This window comes from Sturnus vulgaris, chromosome 4, assembly GCF_052056855.1.
Source record: "Sturnus vulgaris isolate bStuVul1 chromosome 4, bStuVul1.hap1, whole genome shotgun sequence".
Taxonomy (NCBI): domain Eukaryota; kingdom Metazoa; phylum Chordata; class Aves; order Passeriformes; family Sturnidae; genus Sturnus; species Sturnus vulgaris.
This window is the reverse complement of record NC_142246.1, coordinates 66,964,516-66,985,178: the sequence shown is the minus strand read 5'-3', so window position 1 is coordinate 66,985,178 and position 20,663 is coordinate 66,964,516. Positions and strand designations below refer to the sequence as shown.

Below are 20,663 nucleotides of genomic sequence, written 5' to 3'. Positions count from 1 at the left end.
GGAAATCTTCATTTCTGGGGTCTGAGAAAGAGAAAATTAATAACTTTCATGGTATATTGTGGCTGTTGAAGTTAGCAGTGATTAAATCCATGCAAAGTTGCTCAAGACTGAAAGAATGGCAAACGGCCATTGATTTACAGCCTACACACTCATTTTGTTCTCCATCCTTGGCAAGAAAAGTTTATGTAGAAAAATATAAGCATGTATGCATCTTTGCTCATGTGCACAAAAGATGGTAGCAAAATCCCTTATGTTTGTGGCTAAAGGGTGCTGTTGCTTTGAAATCATCCTTGAAACAAGCACAAATGATTATATCATCCTATTACTTAAATGTACACTTCATATTACTTAAATGAACACAATTAACTTCCTATTACTTATATTCATAGGCATTTTTCACTGTGATCCAGCTGTCAGATGAAGTTCTTTGGTTGCATTAATTGGAAACATCTGGATTTACGGCCCTATGCTTGCTTCTATAAGCTAGGTTTAGCATTTGGAATTTATTTAGATGTGATTCCCTCCCCAGAAGCTTTCTTAGTCTTTAAATTAACCAGGAAAGACCACTGAGGTTCCTGCTAGCAGGTGACTGCCTGTCCCCTCCAGCCAATATTGTCTGGGTGTGATGGTAGCACAACAGGCTGGAGGTTTCTCCATTCCTTGGCTGAGTTTTTGTGTTGGGAGGCAGGGCAATATGAAAATCCCAGAGACATCTCCAAGACATCATGAATTTTAAATCCCATTTGAGATTGTAACTTGCTAATCCCTCTTCATACAATGCCATAACTAGGATCAATGGATTTGGGGGCAATTGACCCAAATTCTGCCTTAGAGAGATGCTGTCACAGAAAAGTGGTGCTCCAGTGTACACTCTATGGCCATATCTTTTCTCTCTCTGCCAAACAGAAATAATAAGACCAGCAACAGTTCTAAAGTTGATTTCAAATTTTTCTGATTCTTTCTCTGCCATTAATTGTTCTAAGAGCAAAGATCTTCAGGTTCTTTGTTTTCTGAAAAATTTATGTTTTGGTTTTTTTGTTGTTGGTTTGGGTTTTTTTGTTTTGTTTTTTTTTTTTTTTGGGTTTTTTTTGCTATTTTCACTTGCATTAAACATTTCACTTAGTGGTTTTTAGTTGGGGGAAAAGAGGCGCTCCTATTTGGTTGGAGAAGTTATGGAATGAGATTCATGTTTTTCTTCTGCTTCACAAAAATAAATCAAGTAGTTGAAATTCTATCCATTATAAAACCAGGTAACAAGAAAAAAAATTCTATATACCAAGAAACAGGTCTTACAATTGTTGTCAACCAAAAATGGCTGACAAAAGGTAAGTGGTTTTGTACTATCAGCCTGGCATAGAAAAATTATTTGTTAGAGCCAGAAATCTGGATTGCAGTGAAGCTGAAATGTATTTTTGGATGATGTACCTTGAGAGGGCACCATTAAGAAAAGGTTGATCACTATGGGGTCAAAACTAAACAGGGAGTTGAGCTGTCTTCTATTATTTCAGCAGGGTTGTTAGCTCATACCAAGTTCTTCATTGGCACTACATTGGCCTAGATTTTCTTTTTTAATTTGAGAAAAAGTCTTATGGCACACTTTATAAAATTAATGCCAAGGCATAAGCTTTAATTACTAACACATTTTATCCTTTAAAACTAAAAGCACTTATCAGACAGTAAATCATTGTCATGATTGTAGAAATGAATATATTATACAGATAATGTCATCACAACAGAAATAATGGCCTGATCCAAAGTCCATTAAAATCAATGAGCCCAGGATTGTATTATTCAGATTTTAAAGATTTTCTCTTTAACCTTATCAATCTATGAGCTTCTTGCTCCTTAGTGTGCTTCTGTGTTCACACAACTTGGCATTTTGTCTTCTCTTTGCAAGGGTTAAAGTCTTAATCCCTAACAAAGCATAGTAGGACACAAAAAGGCTGACTGGAAAGTTTCCAATGCCTATTGTAATCTTTCCAATATTTTTTGTGTGTGGCTACAAAAGTCCCCTCAAACCTTCTGAATAGTCAGTAATCCATATTTAGTTCACTAAACAATCCTTAAAAAAATTTTGATACTTGATTGGCAATTGGGTACAATGATTGCCTTTATCACAGAATGTTGTTAGCCAGAGACAGACCTTTCCCTTGAATATAATGGATAATTTGTTTTCCTAACTTGGAGTGATATTGGATATCACTTTCAGAGAGTATATCTTCAAAAACTAACACATTTTGGTTCCCATTATTAGGGTCTCTTCTTGTCAACCATCTTTCTAATAGAAACCTTATTTCCACAAGTAGCTGTGGGAAGAATTTACCAAGTGGTCATTGCCATGTGCGGAACTAAATTTTTTTACATGTTCATAAACTTTTTTTCTTCTTTTCCATCTGCTAATCAGAGAACAAAGTGCTGTGTGTTGACAGACCGGTGGCAAACTGTACAGAGTGTATAGTAAATTTTAAATACTCTAAGAAAAGACCCAGAGAGGTGATAATGAATATACTCAGAAAAACGTTATCTTCTTATCAGTATTCTAAAAGAGAAGAAACATTGAGTAAGTTAGGGTAAAATCGTAGGCTAAATTGTCTATTTTGTATTCTCCATTCAGCTGCATTGTTTTCTTTTTCCTAATCAGGAAAATAAAGAAAAAAAGCTCTCCCACTGAGATAAAGCAAGTGACAACTACACTGCAAGTCTGTTACTTGCAGTGTTTTTAATTTGAAAAGATACAATATGAACACAATTTACATAGGAAATGTTAAGACTTCCATAGGTGTGTAGGCTTAGGAAATACTCCGTGATGCTGCATCCACTAAAAAGTGCCTACGTTTTTCTCTAGTGATTGAGAGGGGACTGAACTGGCTAATATGCTTTATTTCCCAACACCAGGGAGTTTCAATTCACAGTTTGTTAACTTGACAGAAAATGAAACTTCCCACTTTATATTAGAGGTAGGTGTATATGCATGTGAGTCTAAAAATTTTATAAAGCATGGCATTCTAAAAATCCTTAGAAAAAAGATTAGGAATTTGAACCCGCAATTATCCTCCAACATAAAACTTAGGCTGTGAGACTGATGGCTGTGTCTCTAGTGCTTCACTACTTGTCCAGCCTCTGTGCTCACCCCTGTGTGCCTGAGGTGCCTTAGCCTGTTAGGGCACACCTGGAAATATTTGTCATTTTGAGGAATAGAGGTTTACCAGGGGCTTGCAGCAGACAAAAGAGGCTTGATCTTTCACTTCTCCATTGCTGCACTCGGGATAAATAGAGACACGCAGGCTGTTTTGGAGGTGAGCTGAGTTTGGGCTCTCGTGTAAAATACAGTTTAGATCCAGCCTACACACCGTCTCCATGGGTGATCTCATCTAAGAAGCAAAGTGAAAACTCTATCAAATGACATTAGACCCTGGAACCTGATAGTCAGGGCAGGTTAATTAAATGAGCAACTGCCCACAGCGTCTCTGCTCATTTGGGATTTTGCAGTCACTATGACAGACATGGAGAGCAGCTCTCGTTTTATACTACAGCTGCATCCTAGGATCACATGAAATCCCTTCTGCCCAAACTAATCAGATTCAGAGTCATTCTCCCGTCTCCTGATGCTCTAATCTGCTCTCCTTTTGCATCATCCATCACGGGACACCAATGAACTGTGCTGACCTGTGAGAATAATGGAGAGCAGGGGGGGCATCTGTAGGTTAATGTGTCAGCTGTGCTGGATGACAGATGCCTGCAATGATCTGGCCCACGGTGAGATGTTACACTCAGAAAGGTAACAGCCCTGCAGAAACGAGCCACAGAGAGGCATAGAGAAAGCACTGGGGGGAGAGAAAACAAACCAAAAATACTTGTTACATACACAAGGAAAAGTCTCCAAAGATCAAGGGAAAGATGAGAGAACAACAAAGAGGATTTTAGATTCTGAAGACGAGGAGCTACATAAAAATAATTGTTTCATTCCGCAGCTTAGGGCAGTGCTATAACTCTTTATTAGGCAATTATTTTCTGTCATTTTGAAGACTTTATCTCTGCCAACAACATAAAGATTCTACCTGAACTCTTTGCAGCCGCGTTCCCTTCACCCCTGTGCTAGCTGCATGCACCTGCTCTGTAATTCTTCCTTGCTCTTGTCAAGTGCTGGACTTCTTGTGTTATCACAGCAACCTGTCAATACCTGCATAGCAAAACTGATAATAAAACTAACACTTTTAGTATAGTAATGTGCTTTACCTCACTACTCTGTGGGCCAGATTCTGATAACCTTATTTATAATGAACAGTATCTTCTTCTGAGTGGTAGATTGCCTAATAGGATAAAGTGCTATCAATACTTGTCCCTGAAGTTTTGAATTAAAGGGTCACACTTTATCAGTCAGTGAAATACCAGCAGCTTTGGGATGAGATGTGACAACAGCTTAACAGTACATACCACCTGCTACCCAACAGTTTAAGACACAAAATAAAGAATACCACAGCCACTTGAAGAGGCAGAGGAAATTGAGCTACTAGCAGCTTTGGATGGCTTTGTTCTCTCTGATCAGACCAGCTGTTATGGCTGGTCTATATCCAGAGCCCCCATCCAGGGGCTGGATGGGTTAATTTAGCCTCAGGGCTCTTTCAGCTACAGGTAACTGAGTAGGTGAACCTTCAATTACTGGAAAGCTGCTGTTCCACTTTCCTTCCTGCAGGAGCAGCACCTTTATTTTGTCTTTCCTCAGGTTTTTTCTTCTGTTCCTCTTTGGAGAGCCACTGTAGTTCTCTTTTACTACGTTCCTGTCTAGAGGATTCTTTTGCACACAAGTAACAGATATTTTAAAATTATTTTCACTGATTTTACATTTATATCCTCTCCTTTTTTTTTTTTTTTCTTTCTTCTCATCTTTGCTCACAATCTTTCCAGTGGAATATGGTTCATACTGGCTCTTTATTAGAATAGAAAAAGGCTACACAATAAATAAAATGAGGTCACAGCTGTACACATCTCTGTCTTTTACCTGCAAGTAAACTCTTTGATTCCCATAAAGTACTTGCATGTTTTATCTTTGTATGATTTATCAGAACTCTTAAAAGAGATTGTCTTGTTCAGGAAACCAAACAAACCACTAAATTCTCCCACAGTCTCTAACGGAGCCTCTATTGTCACTCTTGCAGTGGAAAATATCCCATTTATTGGGATTTTGAATATGAGTTGCAAATATATCCTCTTTTGCAAAATTAGCCACCTGAGGTGCTATCTGCTGAACTGTATGCCAAGTGGTACATGCTGCCTGAAGGGTGACAGAGTGATGGCAAGAAAATATTCTAAGTGCATAGATAGAGCCAAAGAGACTGTGAAAGCAAGATGAGGGAAAAGGTTAGTGATGGAGTAGGGTTAGAACAGTGAGGGGTAGAATTGGACTGGGGAACTGCAGGATGGTTTAGGAGAGATGAAAGGCATTGGAGCAGAGGGAGGAAAGAAAAAGGGAAGTGAAATAACCACGAAGCTTGGAGACAGTATAAAAAGGCTGAAAAAGGAGACGTGGAGTAGGGGAGGGAAAGAAAGTGACAGATTAAGGGAGTTGAAAAACAAAATCTTGAAGTGCAACTGACATTGTCAGCCCAAACTCGAACCATAGAGGTTTGTCCTTTGGTTTTCATAAACTTCTCTTGGTTTATGTTAGGTTTCATGAGCTATTACTGCAGTATCAAGATACTGACCTGGGAAGAAAATAGATACAGGAACAGATCTCATAGAATACAAATGAATATAGCAGTGGGAGAGGAAACATAAAGTTAAAATTCACCTAAAAAAGGGAAGGGGGATAAAATTAAGATATATATCCTGAAGATTACTTTCCATTGACTCCACTGGGACAGCAAAAATACAGAATCCTGCTGGGCTAGAAGTTTACTGATGCATTTAAGGACACTTGTGTGGGTAGGGTACTTGTGGTGATTAATTCCTGCATACTCCAGTGTTGATAGTAAACCATCTGAAGTCTGAGTTTCATTAATGCTAGTTGGCAGGGCTTAGCTGGTAACAATAAAGTATGATTAGATGTCCCTAATTAGACTCCTTAAAATATTGTGCCTGAATATTCATTGATTATATTATAGTTTGAAATACTCAAGTTGAGATAATTTCCTTATCTGAGAGGTAAAATGTATTGACTATTGGAGAAATGTTATTTGCATAAATTATATCAAATATGTAAATCCAGTGAAAATTTTGAGTGTAGAGAAAAGAAAATCATTGATATCTGGAAAATGGTATGTTGATATCAATATGAAAAAGGTGGGGAAAGAGATAAAAGCATTGTTCTTCCTTGCAGAAATGGTTGCTGTAGAGTTCATTTTCCCCATTGTTTTTTGTTACACTCTGTCTGTTATTTAGATTTGTTTACAGTTATTAAATGAAATATTGCACTGGCAATAGAACTTTCCCACCCCCTCTCTTTTTCTTACTGTCTTTCTGACTTGACAAATGCCATTTCCAGATGTATGTTTACCCTACCTAGTACATAATGTACTTTGACGAACATGAATAAAACCAAACAGCAACAGTGTGTGCTTCAGAAATGTGAGACTTCATTCACAAGTTGTCTCACAGACTGTTTGCTAGCCAGTTTTCATTTCCAGTACACATTTTTTCGTATATTCATTATGTCCATAAAGGCAAGTGCCATTTACCTAGTGCATTAATTTAATTGGAGTAGCTGTGATTAGTTCAAATGCTTGACATAGCATAGGGCTGTACTAATCAAGGTCTTTGTTTAAATACATGACTCAAGGCTAGAGAAGACAGTAGGGCTGAGCACTAAAACATGTACCTAAGATTAAAGACTGAAATATATTTTAGGGCAAAATACATTCCTTAACCAATATACCAAGATCCTAATAGTATTGTATATATCCCTCTGCTTTTGGAGACTTGTAATGCATGGGGCTTCTGCCATGGTAGATTTGTTAACAGTGCAATAAAATCTCATGCTGATTCCCTACCAGTAAAATCCTGTAAATTCCACTGACCACAGGCACGGTTATGATCATCTGTAGATAAAGTCACATGCTACAGTAATGAACAGGTTCCATGAATAAAGTAAAGCTTTCTAGACAGAAAACAATTAGTGAGGAACAGTGAGAATATCCACTCAGTTTGCAGGTTTGTTTGCAGTATAAACCACACCCACAAAGGCTTCACTGGATTTGTTTATTTATGTACTTGACATTAGCACCACTGCTACAGTGATGAAAATCTGAATCTCTAGTGATGAGCATACAAAGGCACACAGATAGCACCTCTAATTGGCAGAATCAGAAAGGGGAAGTTCACAAGGCTTGGCTGAAAGAGGATGAATGCTTCTGGTGCCACTGAAAATCTCTCTGTACCTGTGCTCACAATCAGTTTGTGTGAAGTCTGTGTACCTCAGTGAGTACTTTGGAAGCCTGCTGTGTCACTTCAATCACAGCCCCGCCAGAAATGATGTGCCATAAAAACCTGTGTCAAATTCTGCCTAATAGAACTACCTGAAGCATCAGCATGGAGAAATAAAATAAACTATCAAAGTGAGATGCACGGTTTTGTATTACAACAATTTGTTTTCCAGGGAAGGCAGGATACTGAAACAAACCATCTTGACTTATGTGTCAGTTTTTAAGTTCAGCATGTATCTAATACTTACTCCTGAAAAGTGCTGAGAACCCATGGCTTCTATTGAATTGGTATTTGCTTCCAGCCTAAAGAAAATTAGAGGAGGCTATTTCTGAGAGCTGAGGGAGCTGGCACTGAGAGTAAGTGATAGGGATTGGCTTGGCAAGTAAATATCATCGTCTTCCAAAATTGTTTCTGATCCAATTCTCATAATGACAGCTAAGCTTCCAAATCGAGTCAGAGTCAGCAGTGCAAACAAGTGGGAGCTCTTCCTTTTCACACTCTAGGTGCTTTTCTGCCCTCCTCTATAGTCCTCTGTTGCTCTTTATTTCTGCTTCTCCCTTCTGGGGGGCCTTTTTCACTGCTCCCCTCGCTCCCCTTGACAGGCTGCCAAGCCCCTGACAAGTCACAAGCCCTCCCTGCTCCCCTCCCCGAGATGCTGGCTAAGGAGGGATGCTTTCCAGCCCCCCAGGCAGACCAGCACAAACCCCCAGTGCTCTTTGCAGATGTGGACAGAGCAGGCTTCAGCATCCCGCGTGTTTTGGAGCTAGGTTTTAATCCCAAAGCAGCTGGGCAAGCAGCCTGTGAACATGTGCAGCCCTTAGCACTTCCATAATACTTCCAGTGGCAGCAGAAGGTACTCAGGGATTAATTCTGTACCAAACCTGCTGCTTCTGGCTCCAGCCTGAGCAACTGTGCTTTCCTGGCTCGTGCTGCGGGATCTTCCCTGCCAGTCCTTCCTCCCCAGACACTCTGATTTTTTTTCTTTTTTTTTTTTTTTTTTTTTTTGCCTGCCTCTCTCTTTTAGGCTTGCACTTACTAAGAAGGGCAAAGAGGAATTATCATCCACAGAGCAGCAAAGAAAAGGAAAAAAAAGCCACCAGATATTGGCACTTTTTCTCTGTTTTAAGCAGTTTAGTGTTTTTGGAGGTTTGGTTTTGATTACTAGAAGTTGACAGGTGCCAACTCAAAGTGCTGAGCAGTTCTATCAACTCATAAGGAAATCATGGAACATTTTAGCTAACAGCCAGGCTCTTAATTTGCTAAGTTTGTATCAAACATTTTCAATTGGAAAGCCTGCAATAATGATGTTTAGTGAAATACCTCTGTCCTATATGCAACCATTTTTGGTGAAAATGGAAGTTGCATGGGGAAGGTGGTGAAACTGATGTGAAACCAACACTCTAATGAGGTTCATATTTGGCCTTTGGCCTTTTAAATCCATTTAAAAAAAATCCATAAAAGGTTCTGTATGGAAATGGCGTTTCTTTGTTTTGATGGTAGATTTTATTGGAAACTTTTACCCATTTAAAGATAGGGAAAAGCTTAGTAAAACATCCTTTAAATCATACTTTTCCTGTGAAGAACATCAAAATCACAAAGTATCACATCTCAGTAAGGCCACCATATGTAAAGGCACGTTCTTCCCCATTTAACAGAGATTTAACTCAGCTGGATTTTGAATTCTGTCTAAAACAGTCTTCTTGTGAGCTGTATTTCCTAACTAGGGGGCAAAAATTCTTTCCTGAGTAACTCAGAGTAGGATATGGCCTAGTGTCCTGCTAAGAGAGAAACAAAAGCAATAAAAGTTTTTAATGAATAGATGATAGGTTCCACTTCCACGTTTTTTATTAAATATGTTCCTCTGGAGTGAAGGGCAGAAGTAATACATGTATTCATGGAGTCACCTCAGCTTAGCAAGCAATAGAAGTACAAATACTTTTAGCTGTAATTATGGATTTTGCTGGCACATCACTAAATTAGCCAAGTGACAAAATTAGCTGGTTGATTGGCTAAAGACCAAAAAGAATTAATCTGAGCCACTGATGTTGCTATCCCTGGGCAGTGAAAGGCTTTTAATAAACCACAGAATCAGAAAGAGTAAACCAGGAAAATGTAGCTTGCCACAAGAAGTGTTTGGTAGGTGTAGGTCTCTTACAAACCACTTAACAGATGGGTAAAAGAAGTGAAAGCCATGAGGATGAGTAAACAAACCTGAACTTGCTTCCACTGAGATAAACAGACACAACTTTTATGGAGCACAAAACAAAAAATTTGTAAGGCGTAAATATAAGAATACAAGCCTTATATATCAAAGACTTTGGGGAAAAGGAGGAGAGAGGAGATATTCTTTCATAAGGTTGTGGCTTTTCATCTAAATAGAAATGCATAGTTGTGTACAGCCTTCTGAAGATGTTTAAAACAAAGCAGATCATTCTGTGCATCTCATATATATATATATATATGTGTGTGAATAATTTGGAGACATAAAGGCTAGTGTGAATGAATATCAAAACTTTAATCAGTATAAATTTAGTTCTGAATCTAAACCATACCTCAGATGATGCCTCCCACTGGTATATCAAATTTTTCATGGCCCTTAGAGATTTAATTTTCAGAACTAAAAGACTGCACAGTTTCCTCAAGGAGTCTTTGAAAGCTTGTACATCAAACAGACTCACCATTGGCAGCTTTCAACCTAACAATATTAGTACTTCTGATCTGAATAGGATAACTGCAGTAAACTACTGAACTGAGAAAATCAAATAATACAAAACTTTGGCTGAATTAAAGCTGGTTACATTTAGGAATTGAGAGAGAGATGGAATTAATGGAAAAATGCTTTGTGTGTAGAATCAGTAGGAGAGGGTATGGAATTGCAGAAGACAAAACAGCAGGATCTTTCTGTGATAGGAGATGGAAATGTGTAATAATTTTCATTAAACGTTAATTTTATTTTCATCTAGATATAAAACTAGGAAATCCATTTATCTTGCAGTATTGCTGCTCTCCTCTTGGTAAATTCTACCATGATGACCAGTGTTTTAAAAAGGTGGCTGTAGAAACAGGGATTCCCATGGGATGCCATTGGTGACAACATTCACATGGCAGCAAGTGGGTTAAAGTCAAACTTGGAACTGCTGGATACACAGCCAGGTACCATGTATGTATGCATTCAGAAATTAGGGTAGAACATTAGAAATCATAATAAATAGACGTGAATAAACTATGGGTTGTTTTTCTTTCTGGAGAAAAATAATAAAATGGACATTTAAACGTGCAGAGAGAAAAAGTTCTCTTTTCCCCTCAGCTGACCTTGAGGGCTTCTAGGACCAGACACCACTTGATGCAATGAGGAGTTTTTTTCAGAGCTGCTCACTCTAATCAGGCCACCCTCTTAGAAGTTCAAGAGCGCTCCCTGTGCTAGTGGTTGGCCAGGAACAGGTGCCAAAATCTGCCAATGTGGATTTCTGGCTGAGAGATCTCAGCTGGTTCCTCAATCCAGCTCTGTAAATTGGCAGAACAATAACATTGCCACCTGGCTAGTAAAAAAAAAAAAAACCCAACAAAAAAACCCAACCAACAAAGACAAAATTGATCCTTACTTCTTTCTGTGATGGCTTGCACATGTGCTGACACACTCTGCCTGAGGTTTTCCAGGAGCGCTGCCGAACTGGAGTGTGGTGAGCCTCGTGCTTGGCTGGGTTCCTGCAGAGCATCCCGGCAGAGCATCCCTGCAGAGCATCCCTGCACTCCTGGCCTTCGTGGGGCACCTCTGCTCCCCCTGCATCCCACAAAACAAACCCTGTCCCCCCTGACTGCAGCCACTGCTGCTGCACCAGCTGGAAATGTCCAGGCTGCACAGGGGCAGTGGAGCAGGACACAAATGGATGAGGTGTCCTGGCTCAGAGAGGTTTGACAGCTTTGGGAGCTCTGGGGATGCTCTTCAGACACCTCACAGGTGGGCGAAGCCCCGTGGGAAGCAGGAGAGGTGAAATGGCTTTGCTACCTTGCCCAAACAATAAACAAACACAAAAATATTAGGAATTTACAGAACCACAAAAAAAATGCTTGATAATTCATATTACACATAGTACTTACCTCAGGAGTCTCTTTTAAGTGTCATAAAAAAATATTTCCCATCAAAGAACAGGAATGTACATTGAAAGCATTTTTTAAAAAAATGCTCTTTTAAGAGCCAAGTGGGAGACTTGTGCTGAGCATATTTGAAGCATCAATGACAGTTTAAGAACAGGCAAAAAGATGTCCTTAACCCTGTGTTAAACTAGAGAAAACATGAGTGTGCCTCTTAAGTGAAAGAGATTTTGTTTACTGCTTTTTGAGATTTTTTAAAATGAATTTTGGAAGATTTTTCAAATGTTTGAGAGGCCTTCAAATTCTCAGAATACAATTAACTGCAGAAAAGAGCATTAAATAAAAAAGATACTTAATAGCAAAGTACAAGGAGAATGCAAAACCCGAAACAGCAGAGAAGTACCAGATGAAAAAAAAAATCCAGAGTAACTACTGATCTTCACACTTACCTTCAAATGCTTATGAACAATTATGAAAATGACAAGAATAAGCCTGACATTGTATTTCTTAAAACCCTCAAAACCTTTCTAGGGGCTCTAAAATAGAATGTTTAAAGCGTTTCTAAAGATCTGGAAATGTTTTTAGCTAATAACCCATTTTGGTTCATGACAGCTCTTTCTGCTTCATAAAAATCTTAGTGCAAGACAGAGCTGTAAGGTCTGCCATGAAGTTAACTAATCCAGAGGGATGGAGCATTTCTCCTATAAGGAAAGACTGAGAGAATTGATTTTTTTTTGGAAAAAGAGGAAGCTTTGAGGTGACCTAGCTGTGGCCATCCAGTACCTGAAGGGAAGGTGTAGTATCAGGACAAGGGGGGATGGCTTCAAAGTGAAACAGAGTGGGTTTAGATTCGGTGTTAGGAGGAAATTCTTTACCGTGAGGATGGTGAGATACTAGAACATGTAGGGACATCATGGATGCCTCATCCTTGGAATTGTTCAAGGCCAGGCTGGTTGGGGCTCTCAGCCTACTGGAAGCTGTCCCTGCCCATAACAGGAAGGCTGAAACGAGAAGATCTTCAAGATCCCTTCTAACCTCTTCTACTTCTGATAATTCTATTATTACCTGAAGGTACAGACGACTGGAAGATGTGTGTCTGACTACCTCCTATGAATTTCCAGTTTCAGAGATTCCAAAATGCCTCAAACATAAGTCCTCTGGAATCTGCTCTATTATCTCACTATTTCTTATTAGGGAGATGTTTCTGCAACGTCTAGCTCAGCTATTGTTGCGGTTCAAACTCTTTGTATTTGTTGCTTTCAGACAGCAGATTCTCTTCTGCATTATAAATAAGCACCACCCTCTCTGAAAGCTTCTTTAAATAGCTGCAGACTGTTATGTTGCAGACCAAGCAAATGGAATTCTTTTTGTTGTTACTTTTTCTTATGGCTTTTTGGAGTTTCAATCTTTTTTTGTTGTTGTTTTGTTTTGTTTTAGATTCTTTTAGAAGTCTATATTATCCAAAAGGGAGATGAAAATTTTCAAATAATTTCTTTACCTGTGAAATTTTCAATACTAGTATTATTAATCTTAGATTTTGCTTTGAGAATTGAAAAGATAAGCATATTGTTAAAGCATGTAAAGGGTTTATGTGCAATCAAAATGATATATTTCATCAAGATAGGGAAAATTTCTTTTTGTCCCTGGGGTGGGCATGCAATACTGTAGGACTATAGAGTTTACAGCCTTTAAAAAATTTTGGCATCTTATTACCAGATTAATTATTTGAACAACATCAATTGAAACATTCCATAGGAGACGAAGCCAGATTAATAAAGAACAAACTGTATTTCAAACAGCACATTTAGATAACCCTATATGCAACTTTTCAAGACATAGATGGCAAATATAGATCCTAGAAGAAAATAGTAATCTCTAATTCCTTGACTTCTCCCTATCCTACCTTTTCCCTAAGTTTTCAGCACGAGTTTTACCTTCCAAAACATGTTATTAAACAGATCTATATAAATATCAGAGTACAATTCAGTGAAATTCACACTGGATCAGATTTCACAATGTGAATGCTCTAGAATGACAGATGATCTGTCTGGAAAGAGATCTTTTTTATTTAAGCAGATGACAAGAAATATTTGGCCTAACCTTGGCCATAAAACAAAAGCACTTCATGCTGTCCTGAGTTGATCAAAGTTCAGCGAGGACTGGAATTGCCACAAAAATCTGCAGGCTGCCATTCCAGGGTTAGAAAAATGATGCTCCTTTTTGGGATGAGTCATTTGACTTGCACTGCAGAAGTTGTATGTTTTCTTATCTTTCAGGAGAACATTCCCCTCATGTTTTCCATCTTGATTCATGGTTCACTCATGATCATTTGATGATCCTGAAAGAACTGTGACCTTCTTTCTGCAAGCGTGCAGGCAGTGCAGGAAGCGCTTGCGGGCGCATGGCATGAATACCAACTAGGTTACAAATATAAACAGGAAATTCTGTAAGGCTGCATTGTGTCACACGGGAGTCAAGGGCCAGCTTTGTCACTGACTTGCATAATTGAGCCCCAAGTGAACTCGAGAGAGAGAGAGGATGGGTGAAAAAGAAACATTTCCTCGTTTCGCTACATGGTTCAGTGCTGGTTTTCTAAGACTCTCTTAATAAATTGTACGTGGTAGCAAATCTGTTTTCAAATCATTATTTTGATGGAAGAATATTATCATTTAAAACTTGTGGAATAACACTGTGACTTTTTTTACCAAGATTCTTTACAAATAATGGACCATATTCATTTGTAATAGGTACTTGTTGAAAGAAAAAAAAGTACTTTTTAGCAAAGCATATGTCCATAGAGGTATTCTGATTTGTGTAGAGACTACAAAAAGAGAAGAAAATGTCCTTGAATCTCTGAGACTGAACATTAGGCGGTAAATTCTCGATGTAAATTATCATGGAAACTTATCTCCGTTTTTCAGTGACACATGATTTTCATCTGTATTTGGCAAATTGGGGGCTTGTCTGGAGGAAACTGTGATAATTAGCACGTTACTTCATTCTACTACTATCATTGTAATAATTCATATTTCAAATCTGACTGCAAACAAAATTAGCAGAGTTAGAAACATTTCTTTGTATCTTCATCAGAACCTGGGATACAGAACAGATGTTCTCAACATACCTCAGTATGTATTTTAAACTTCATAATGTTTTCATCAAACCAACTATTTAGCAGGTGTAAGAATTTTTAAAAAGATTACACCATTCTCTAACAAATCAAAACTGCTCATTTCTTGCCATCTCCTGGTAATATGAGTCATGGGGACAAACCAACTATCTTGAAATTGTCCCTCATTTTGGTGGGGTTGAAAAGGAGAAGTGAAAACCTCCCTCTGAAAATGACCATTTCCTCCTTATTTGAGGGCATTTTAAACCTCAAATACAGTATTTAGCACAGCAAGGAGCCATGAAAAGGTTTGGGAGGATTTTTATTGTCGGGTTGAGATACTTAAATATGAAGAGAGAACCTATGCTGTGTTCAACTGTGATCAAAAATAATGTGGCACGTTTTTTCCAGTCTACGCTAGATAAATTCAGTTCTCCTATTCACTTTAATAAAAGTCATGCAATATGAGCACAAGCCAACATTGAAATTATTCCATAGTGGCATTTAAATTAGTAGAGAAAAAATATGTTCACTCCCTGTAATACTGGATTCTTTTTGCCCCTTTCTTTTCAATTTCTATTAATACAAATTATTTGAGCATTAGTATATTGGCCTTAATTAGCTTTCATCTTTCCCCTTTTGATTTAAATATTGCCAAGCTCCATTAAACTGGCAGTGTGAGTGCCAGAAAATGGTCTACTACTGAATTCCAAGTGTGTGTCTTTGTCACTGTGTAAATTGAAAGGTCACAACAGGTCAACTAATTGCTTGGTACATATTCTATTAATTGCACTTTTAATGTGCAAAGCACACTGAAATTATCAGATAAAGGATGCTACATTCTGATAAAATACCAGGCGTGCCTGAATCATAGTCAGACAACATAAGAAAATTATTCTAATATCTGCTCCAAAAGTTTTGGTGTGGGTCCTTTTCCCTTTTATTTTAGTTGTCAGTGACTTGCTCACCTCCACTGCTCCTGCTGTCGGCTCCTTTGCTTCTCAGAGCAGGGATACTTGGAAAATCCAAGAGCAGCAAGCTGCCCTCTCCTTTTATTTGTGGGATATGCTCTGTTCAGGCAAGAATGTGAGAATTCTGCAGTACTTCTTAGTATTTGTCTCTTTTAATTCCTTCAGAAGGTGTGTTTATACTGTATCATTTCTCTAAAGAAACACTGTCAAGATGAAAAATGGAAGGCCTAGGAGTTAGGAAAAAAATTAAGATGGTGAGACTCTGCTTTAGCCTTATCTAGTATCTGCAAAAATTGATGAATAACAGCTGCAGAATTGGTATTTGCCTAATCCTGCAAAGTGTTGGCTTCTCTGAGTGATAAAATGCACCCTGAATTCCCAGTGAGCAAGAGAATATAGTTTTATGCTTTTTAATTAATCAAAAACTTGCTATCTTAAGCCAAAGTTTCATCACTCCATCTCCACTTTCCACAATCATTATTACTTCCTGATGCATATGTGGAGCTTATGCATCACTACTTCCAACAATATGTCATCTTTCCACCAGATATCATAAACCAAGAACCAGTGAGGCAAAACTTGTTTTAAAGCAACTCAGCATCAGACTGGAGCTCTACTCACTTTTTAGGATGCATTTAGTCCTCTATCATATTTAGTTTGGAGAAGCTGAATGATTTACTCTCTGTTTCAATTTATGAAATGATGAAGTTTAATCTTTAAAGACAAAGAAGGAAAAAATTTCGTGTCTTACTTACAGAGGTTGGTTATGAAATGACAGCTTTCAAATTCCTTAGTATTTGTAGGAATTGTTATGGTGGGAAACCTGAGCAACCAATTTGGCTCCAGTAACACTCATGTACAATCAGGAAAGCAAAATGGCAGGACAAACATGAAAAAAAGCATTCATAGCAATAATGCTATTTTGCAAAATTATTCAATTTTTTCTTCAGAAACCTTGGCACAGTTTCAAAGGTCAAAATTGCTTTTGTTTTGCTACAAGAATTTATATGTTGTCTAAATTAAACTGGCTTTTCAAATTAATTTTTAATGCAGAAATATTCAAAACTGAGTTATTCATAGTGGCAGCCAAGAAAAAGACAATAGTACAATTGCTCTGTTACTACTGATGATGTAGAAGATAAGTGTTAAACCCTAAACCTAATTTACTTTTTAATTTGTTGCATATAACTGAATATGGAAAAAAAATGAAAATATAAGAAATAAAGTGGCAGCCTTGACTGTTACACAGGGGCCAGATTTTGTAAAGCAATGTCCATATAAGACTAAAATACAGTGCAAGTGGAATTTAGACACTAAATTAAAAGAAAAATAGTGGACAAAGAAATCCTTTCCACAGGACTTTTCATTCAGTTCCAGATTCACTTTGGCTGGAGCACATATGAAGGTACCAGAAAGGTCACAGACCTGCAGCAGTTCAGTAACTGCATTCAGCTCCTCAAAATATTCCCAGGAAGTGCATTTCCAAGCCCCCTGTGAACATATTCTTGAAACTGAATGTCATCATCTTGTGCATAAATATTTGTGCTGGAAAGACTTTTCTGTAAATAAAGCCTGGAACATAATCGTGCAATAAAAAAGAGGTATGTTGCTTTTATGGATAAAGAGTGTTTCCAAAGTGTTGACAACCAACCCAAACAAAAAAACAACAACAAAAAAAAGGTTTTCAGAGTATAGATGGATGCACTAATAATTTTAGCTGTGTCAGGATGTTACTTGCCAAAGTAACAAATTTTATATATTCCTGTGGAAGAAAAAATTTTGGTTTTATAGTATGCTTTCAGAATTGCTGTCCAATATTTAATCTGATGCAATTCAATATAAATTATTGAGCAAAATATTGTCTGCACTTTTTTTTTATAAACTATCAGTCTGCACTGTGAAGTTATTCCTATTTTGTCTTTTTTTTTTGAACAGACTGTCCCAAGAGATGGGTCCTGAAAGGCTTGACAATATCACTTTTGAAACTATTTACATTCCTGACACTGCCTAATAAAAATTTTATTCTGTTCTTTTGTGACTTTTTTATTGCTTGCTTTTGAAACATCATGTTTTATTATCTTTCAGTCCTGTTATCAATCTTGAGCAATAAGATGACTGTAATGACCTGTTTTAATAAGCCTATTACAGATTTCTATGTTGATTTGACATACCTAAGTGTAGTAAAATGGTTTATGAGGAATCAACAGCTGAGTAATATCACATTCATATCCTTGGAGATGAAGTGATTGTAGATGAGAAATAAATAATTGAAGAAGACACAGCCTGGTTATTTCAGTTTCTGAACTCCCATGAAACAATGTGACTGTGTCATGGATGGAGTCATGCACTTCACTCACAACAAAGAAGACACAACACACTTTATTGATAGAAAGGAAGGAGTTAACCAAGTTCAAAGGTAAATCTGATAGTGGTTTGAGAAGATTTAGTGGCAGGGTATGCTTGGTTACTTACTGCATGTAGTACAGGGTCAGACAAAACTGTCTGAGACCCTACTCTTGAGCCATGAGGCACAGAAAGGACAGCCTTGTTTTCCAAATTCTGTCTCAGGGAGGAGTCTGGATCCACTCTTAGTCCCAGACATGGTGAGTGGTTTATGTCTGAAGGATTATATATGCACAATCAATACTTTATATCACTTAGGTAAGATTTCAACGCTTAGCATGCTATTAATCACTTGCAGAGAATCTATTGTGACAAAAAATCTCTCAGTCTCAAGGACTAACCTTGGGAGGCATTCCTGCTGGAGGGGAGATCCTGGCATGCAGCCTGCTGCTGTGCAGTAGAGCTCAGCAGGCCTGGGGCTGTCCACTGTTTACAGAGTAAAATAATTGACTTTTGCACATATCTGCATAGCAGCAAGATGTCTGGAAACCATTCCAGACAGCTCTTGACTGCTCTGGGGGCATCCACCCCCCAAAGTCCAGAATCAGCTGGATGCAGCCACCACCTCCCTCTGGAATTTATGGCTTAAGCCAGGTGACAGCCACAGTGGTTTAGACACTCTAGGGCTCCCCCCCCTTGAGATTTAGGAACTCTACAGTTTGGTCCACATAACCAAAGATGTGGTGGGACAAACCAGGATGGTTCGGTCAAAGAACCACAGGATGGGTCGGGTTGGAAGGGGTCACAGTGGCTCATCTGGTCCCACCTCCCTGCTTAAGCAGGGCCATCCCAGAGCACACAGCATGGGATTGCATCCAGACAGTTCTGGAATACCCCCAGTGAGGGAGACTCCACACCCCCTCTGGGCAATGTGTCCCCGTGTGCAGTCACTGCACAGTGAAGTTGTTCATATTCCGGTGGAATTTTTGCTGTTTCTCCACTTTGCCCCTTGCTGGGCAGCACTGAGAGCAGCCCGGCTGCCACACACAGCCTTTCTGTGCATACATGCTTTAATATGGATGCAGATACGGTGCTGGAGAGATTTCTTTTTGAAAGTGTCTGAGTTCTAAAGGGCCGTGGGCTTCAAAGCTGGCTCAGGCATCTGTTTTTTGGCTCTGACTGGGGTGAGAGTACACCTGTTGTATTCAGAAGCACGCACACCTATAGCATCACCTTCTTAGTGATTTCATGAATAAATGTATGGGAAAGGCAGAGATCTATTTTGGTATCTATATATTTTTCCCACTGTGTGTGTGCAGAGCTTTGCCACGGAGGTCTGGGAAAGCTGATCCTTCATGCTGTGCTGTGCCTCAGACAGGCACACCAGGTGGACTCTGCAGCCCAGCACAAAGGTTGGCTCCACTGTGGTGACATTCATCTGCTCACTGACACAAATCCAGGCTTCTCCATGGGCAAACGTGACCCCAGTGCCACGGATCAAACAGCCCCGAGCCAGCATTTTGGGACGTGTCTTTTCCTTTGGATTCCACTGTGTTGTATGAACAGCTGGCAGCACAAACCAATGCTGCCTCTTTTCTCTCTTTACTCACTCCCTTCCCCACTACTGGGCTGTTTGGACACTGGTGCTTTTCTGAGGAATCTGTTTGTTTCCCAAACTAATCTACGTGTGACGAAAATAACCTGAACACTTGGAATTTGGGCTTGGGTTTTTACAGAAGCAGGTGACAATCAGAAAGGGCAAATGCTGTAAAGTGAACAACTGAAGTGAGAAGCTTGACTATTTCTGGGATGGTGTTAGACAAATATTTATTAAACACCCTTAAATTCTCAGAAATCCTTTCTTTTTTTTCTTTTTTTTTTTTTTTTCAGATTCAAAAACATCAAGCTCTCCCCCTGCATCTACAGTCACACAATTTCAAGTGAATGTTTTCTGTCTCTTCAAATTGTACCAAAATTAATAGGTAAGCTCAGAATTAGATTTTTATTATGCACAATAATTTATATAGAAATTAATTCTATAAGGTATATTGGCAAAAGTATGCTGTCTGTCACATGGGACTTAACTTTAGCTAGTATCCTGAACAGAGAGTAGCTCTTTTAGCCCTGAACTCCAGCCAGCCCAAAATTATAAAATCCTATTAATAATCTACACATGTGATGATATAGTCATGAAGCTTTCACTTTTTGAAAGCAAAATACTTTAGCTATGAAATATTTTTAATATTTGGCACTTTCACTACTCCTGTGAGGAGACCATATTGGAACTCTTGAATTTAAATAATTGAACTCTTAAATAAAAAAAGTTCATTTTCATTCACTTATGTAGAAGAAAGTGACCACGTTTGGATCGTGGGGAAAAATCCTAATTAGGACAAAGGTATAAAAAATGAAAATCAAGACCCATGAAGTTTCAAATAATCAAGCCCTATAATCTACCAGGAAATAAATGTTTCAGTCCTTTTAAAATGTATTAACTCAGTTTCAGTAAACAAGAAACCTGGGATGGTGGAGGAGTCACTTCCCAAAACACAAGGGACCTGTGTCTCTTTTTTAGGGAAAGGGAAATCATTCAAAGTGGTTATTTTAGCACTTTGATGTGCAGTAGCTGGTACGTTTTAAACTCACAGTGCTGGTTTAAAGAACAGTAATTTAAGAGTATAGTTGGTTCACTAAGGTGTTTTGGGATTAAGTGATGACTGCAAGGGACT

General features: G+C 38.5%; 1 long non-coding RNA gene across 2 annotated transcripts in view; it reads left to right on the top strand.

Moving 5' to 3' along the window:
- The window catches only part of LOC148224065 (uncharacterized), a 160,268-nt gene that overhangs the window by 104,221 nt on the left and 35,384 nt on the right, over positions 1 to 20,663 (top strand). For both annotated transcript variants that reach the window (XR_015803403.1, XR_015803404.1), the window contains exon 2: positions 19,825 to 19,916. This is a non-coding gene — a long non-coding RNA (uncharacterized LOC148224065). The remainder of the gene's footprint in view (positions 1 to 19,824; positions 19,917 to 20,663) is intronic.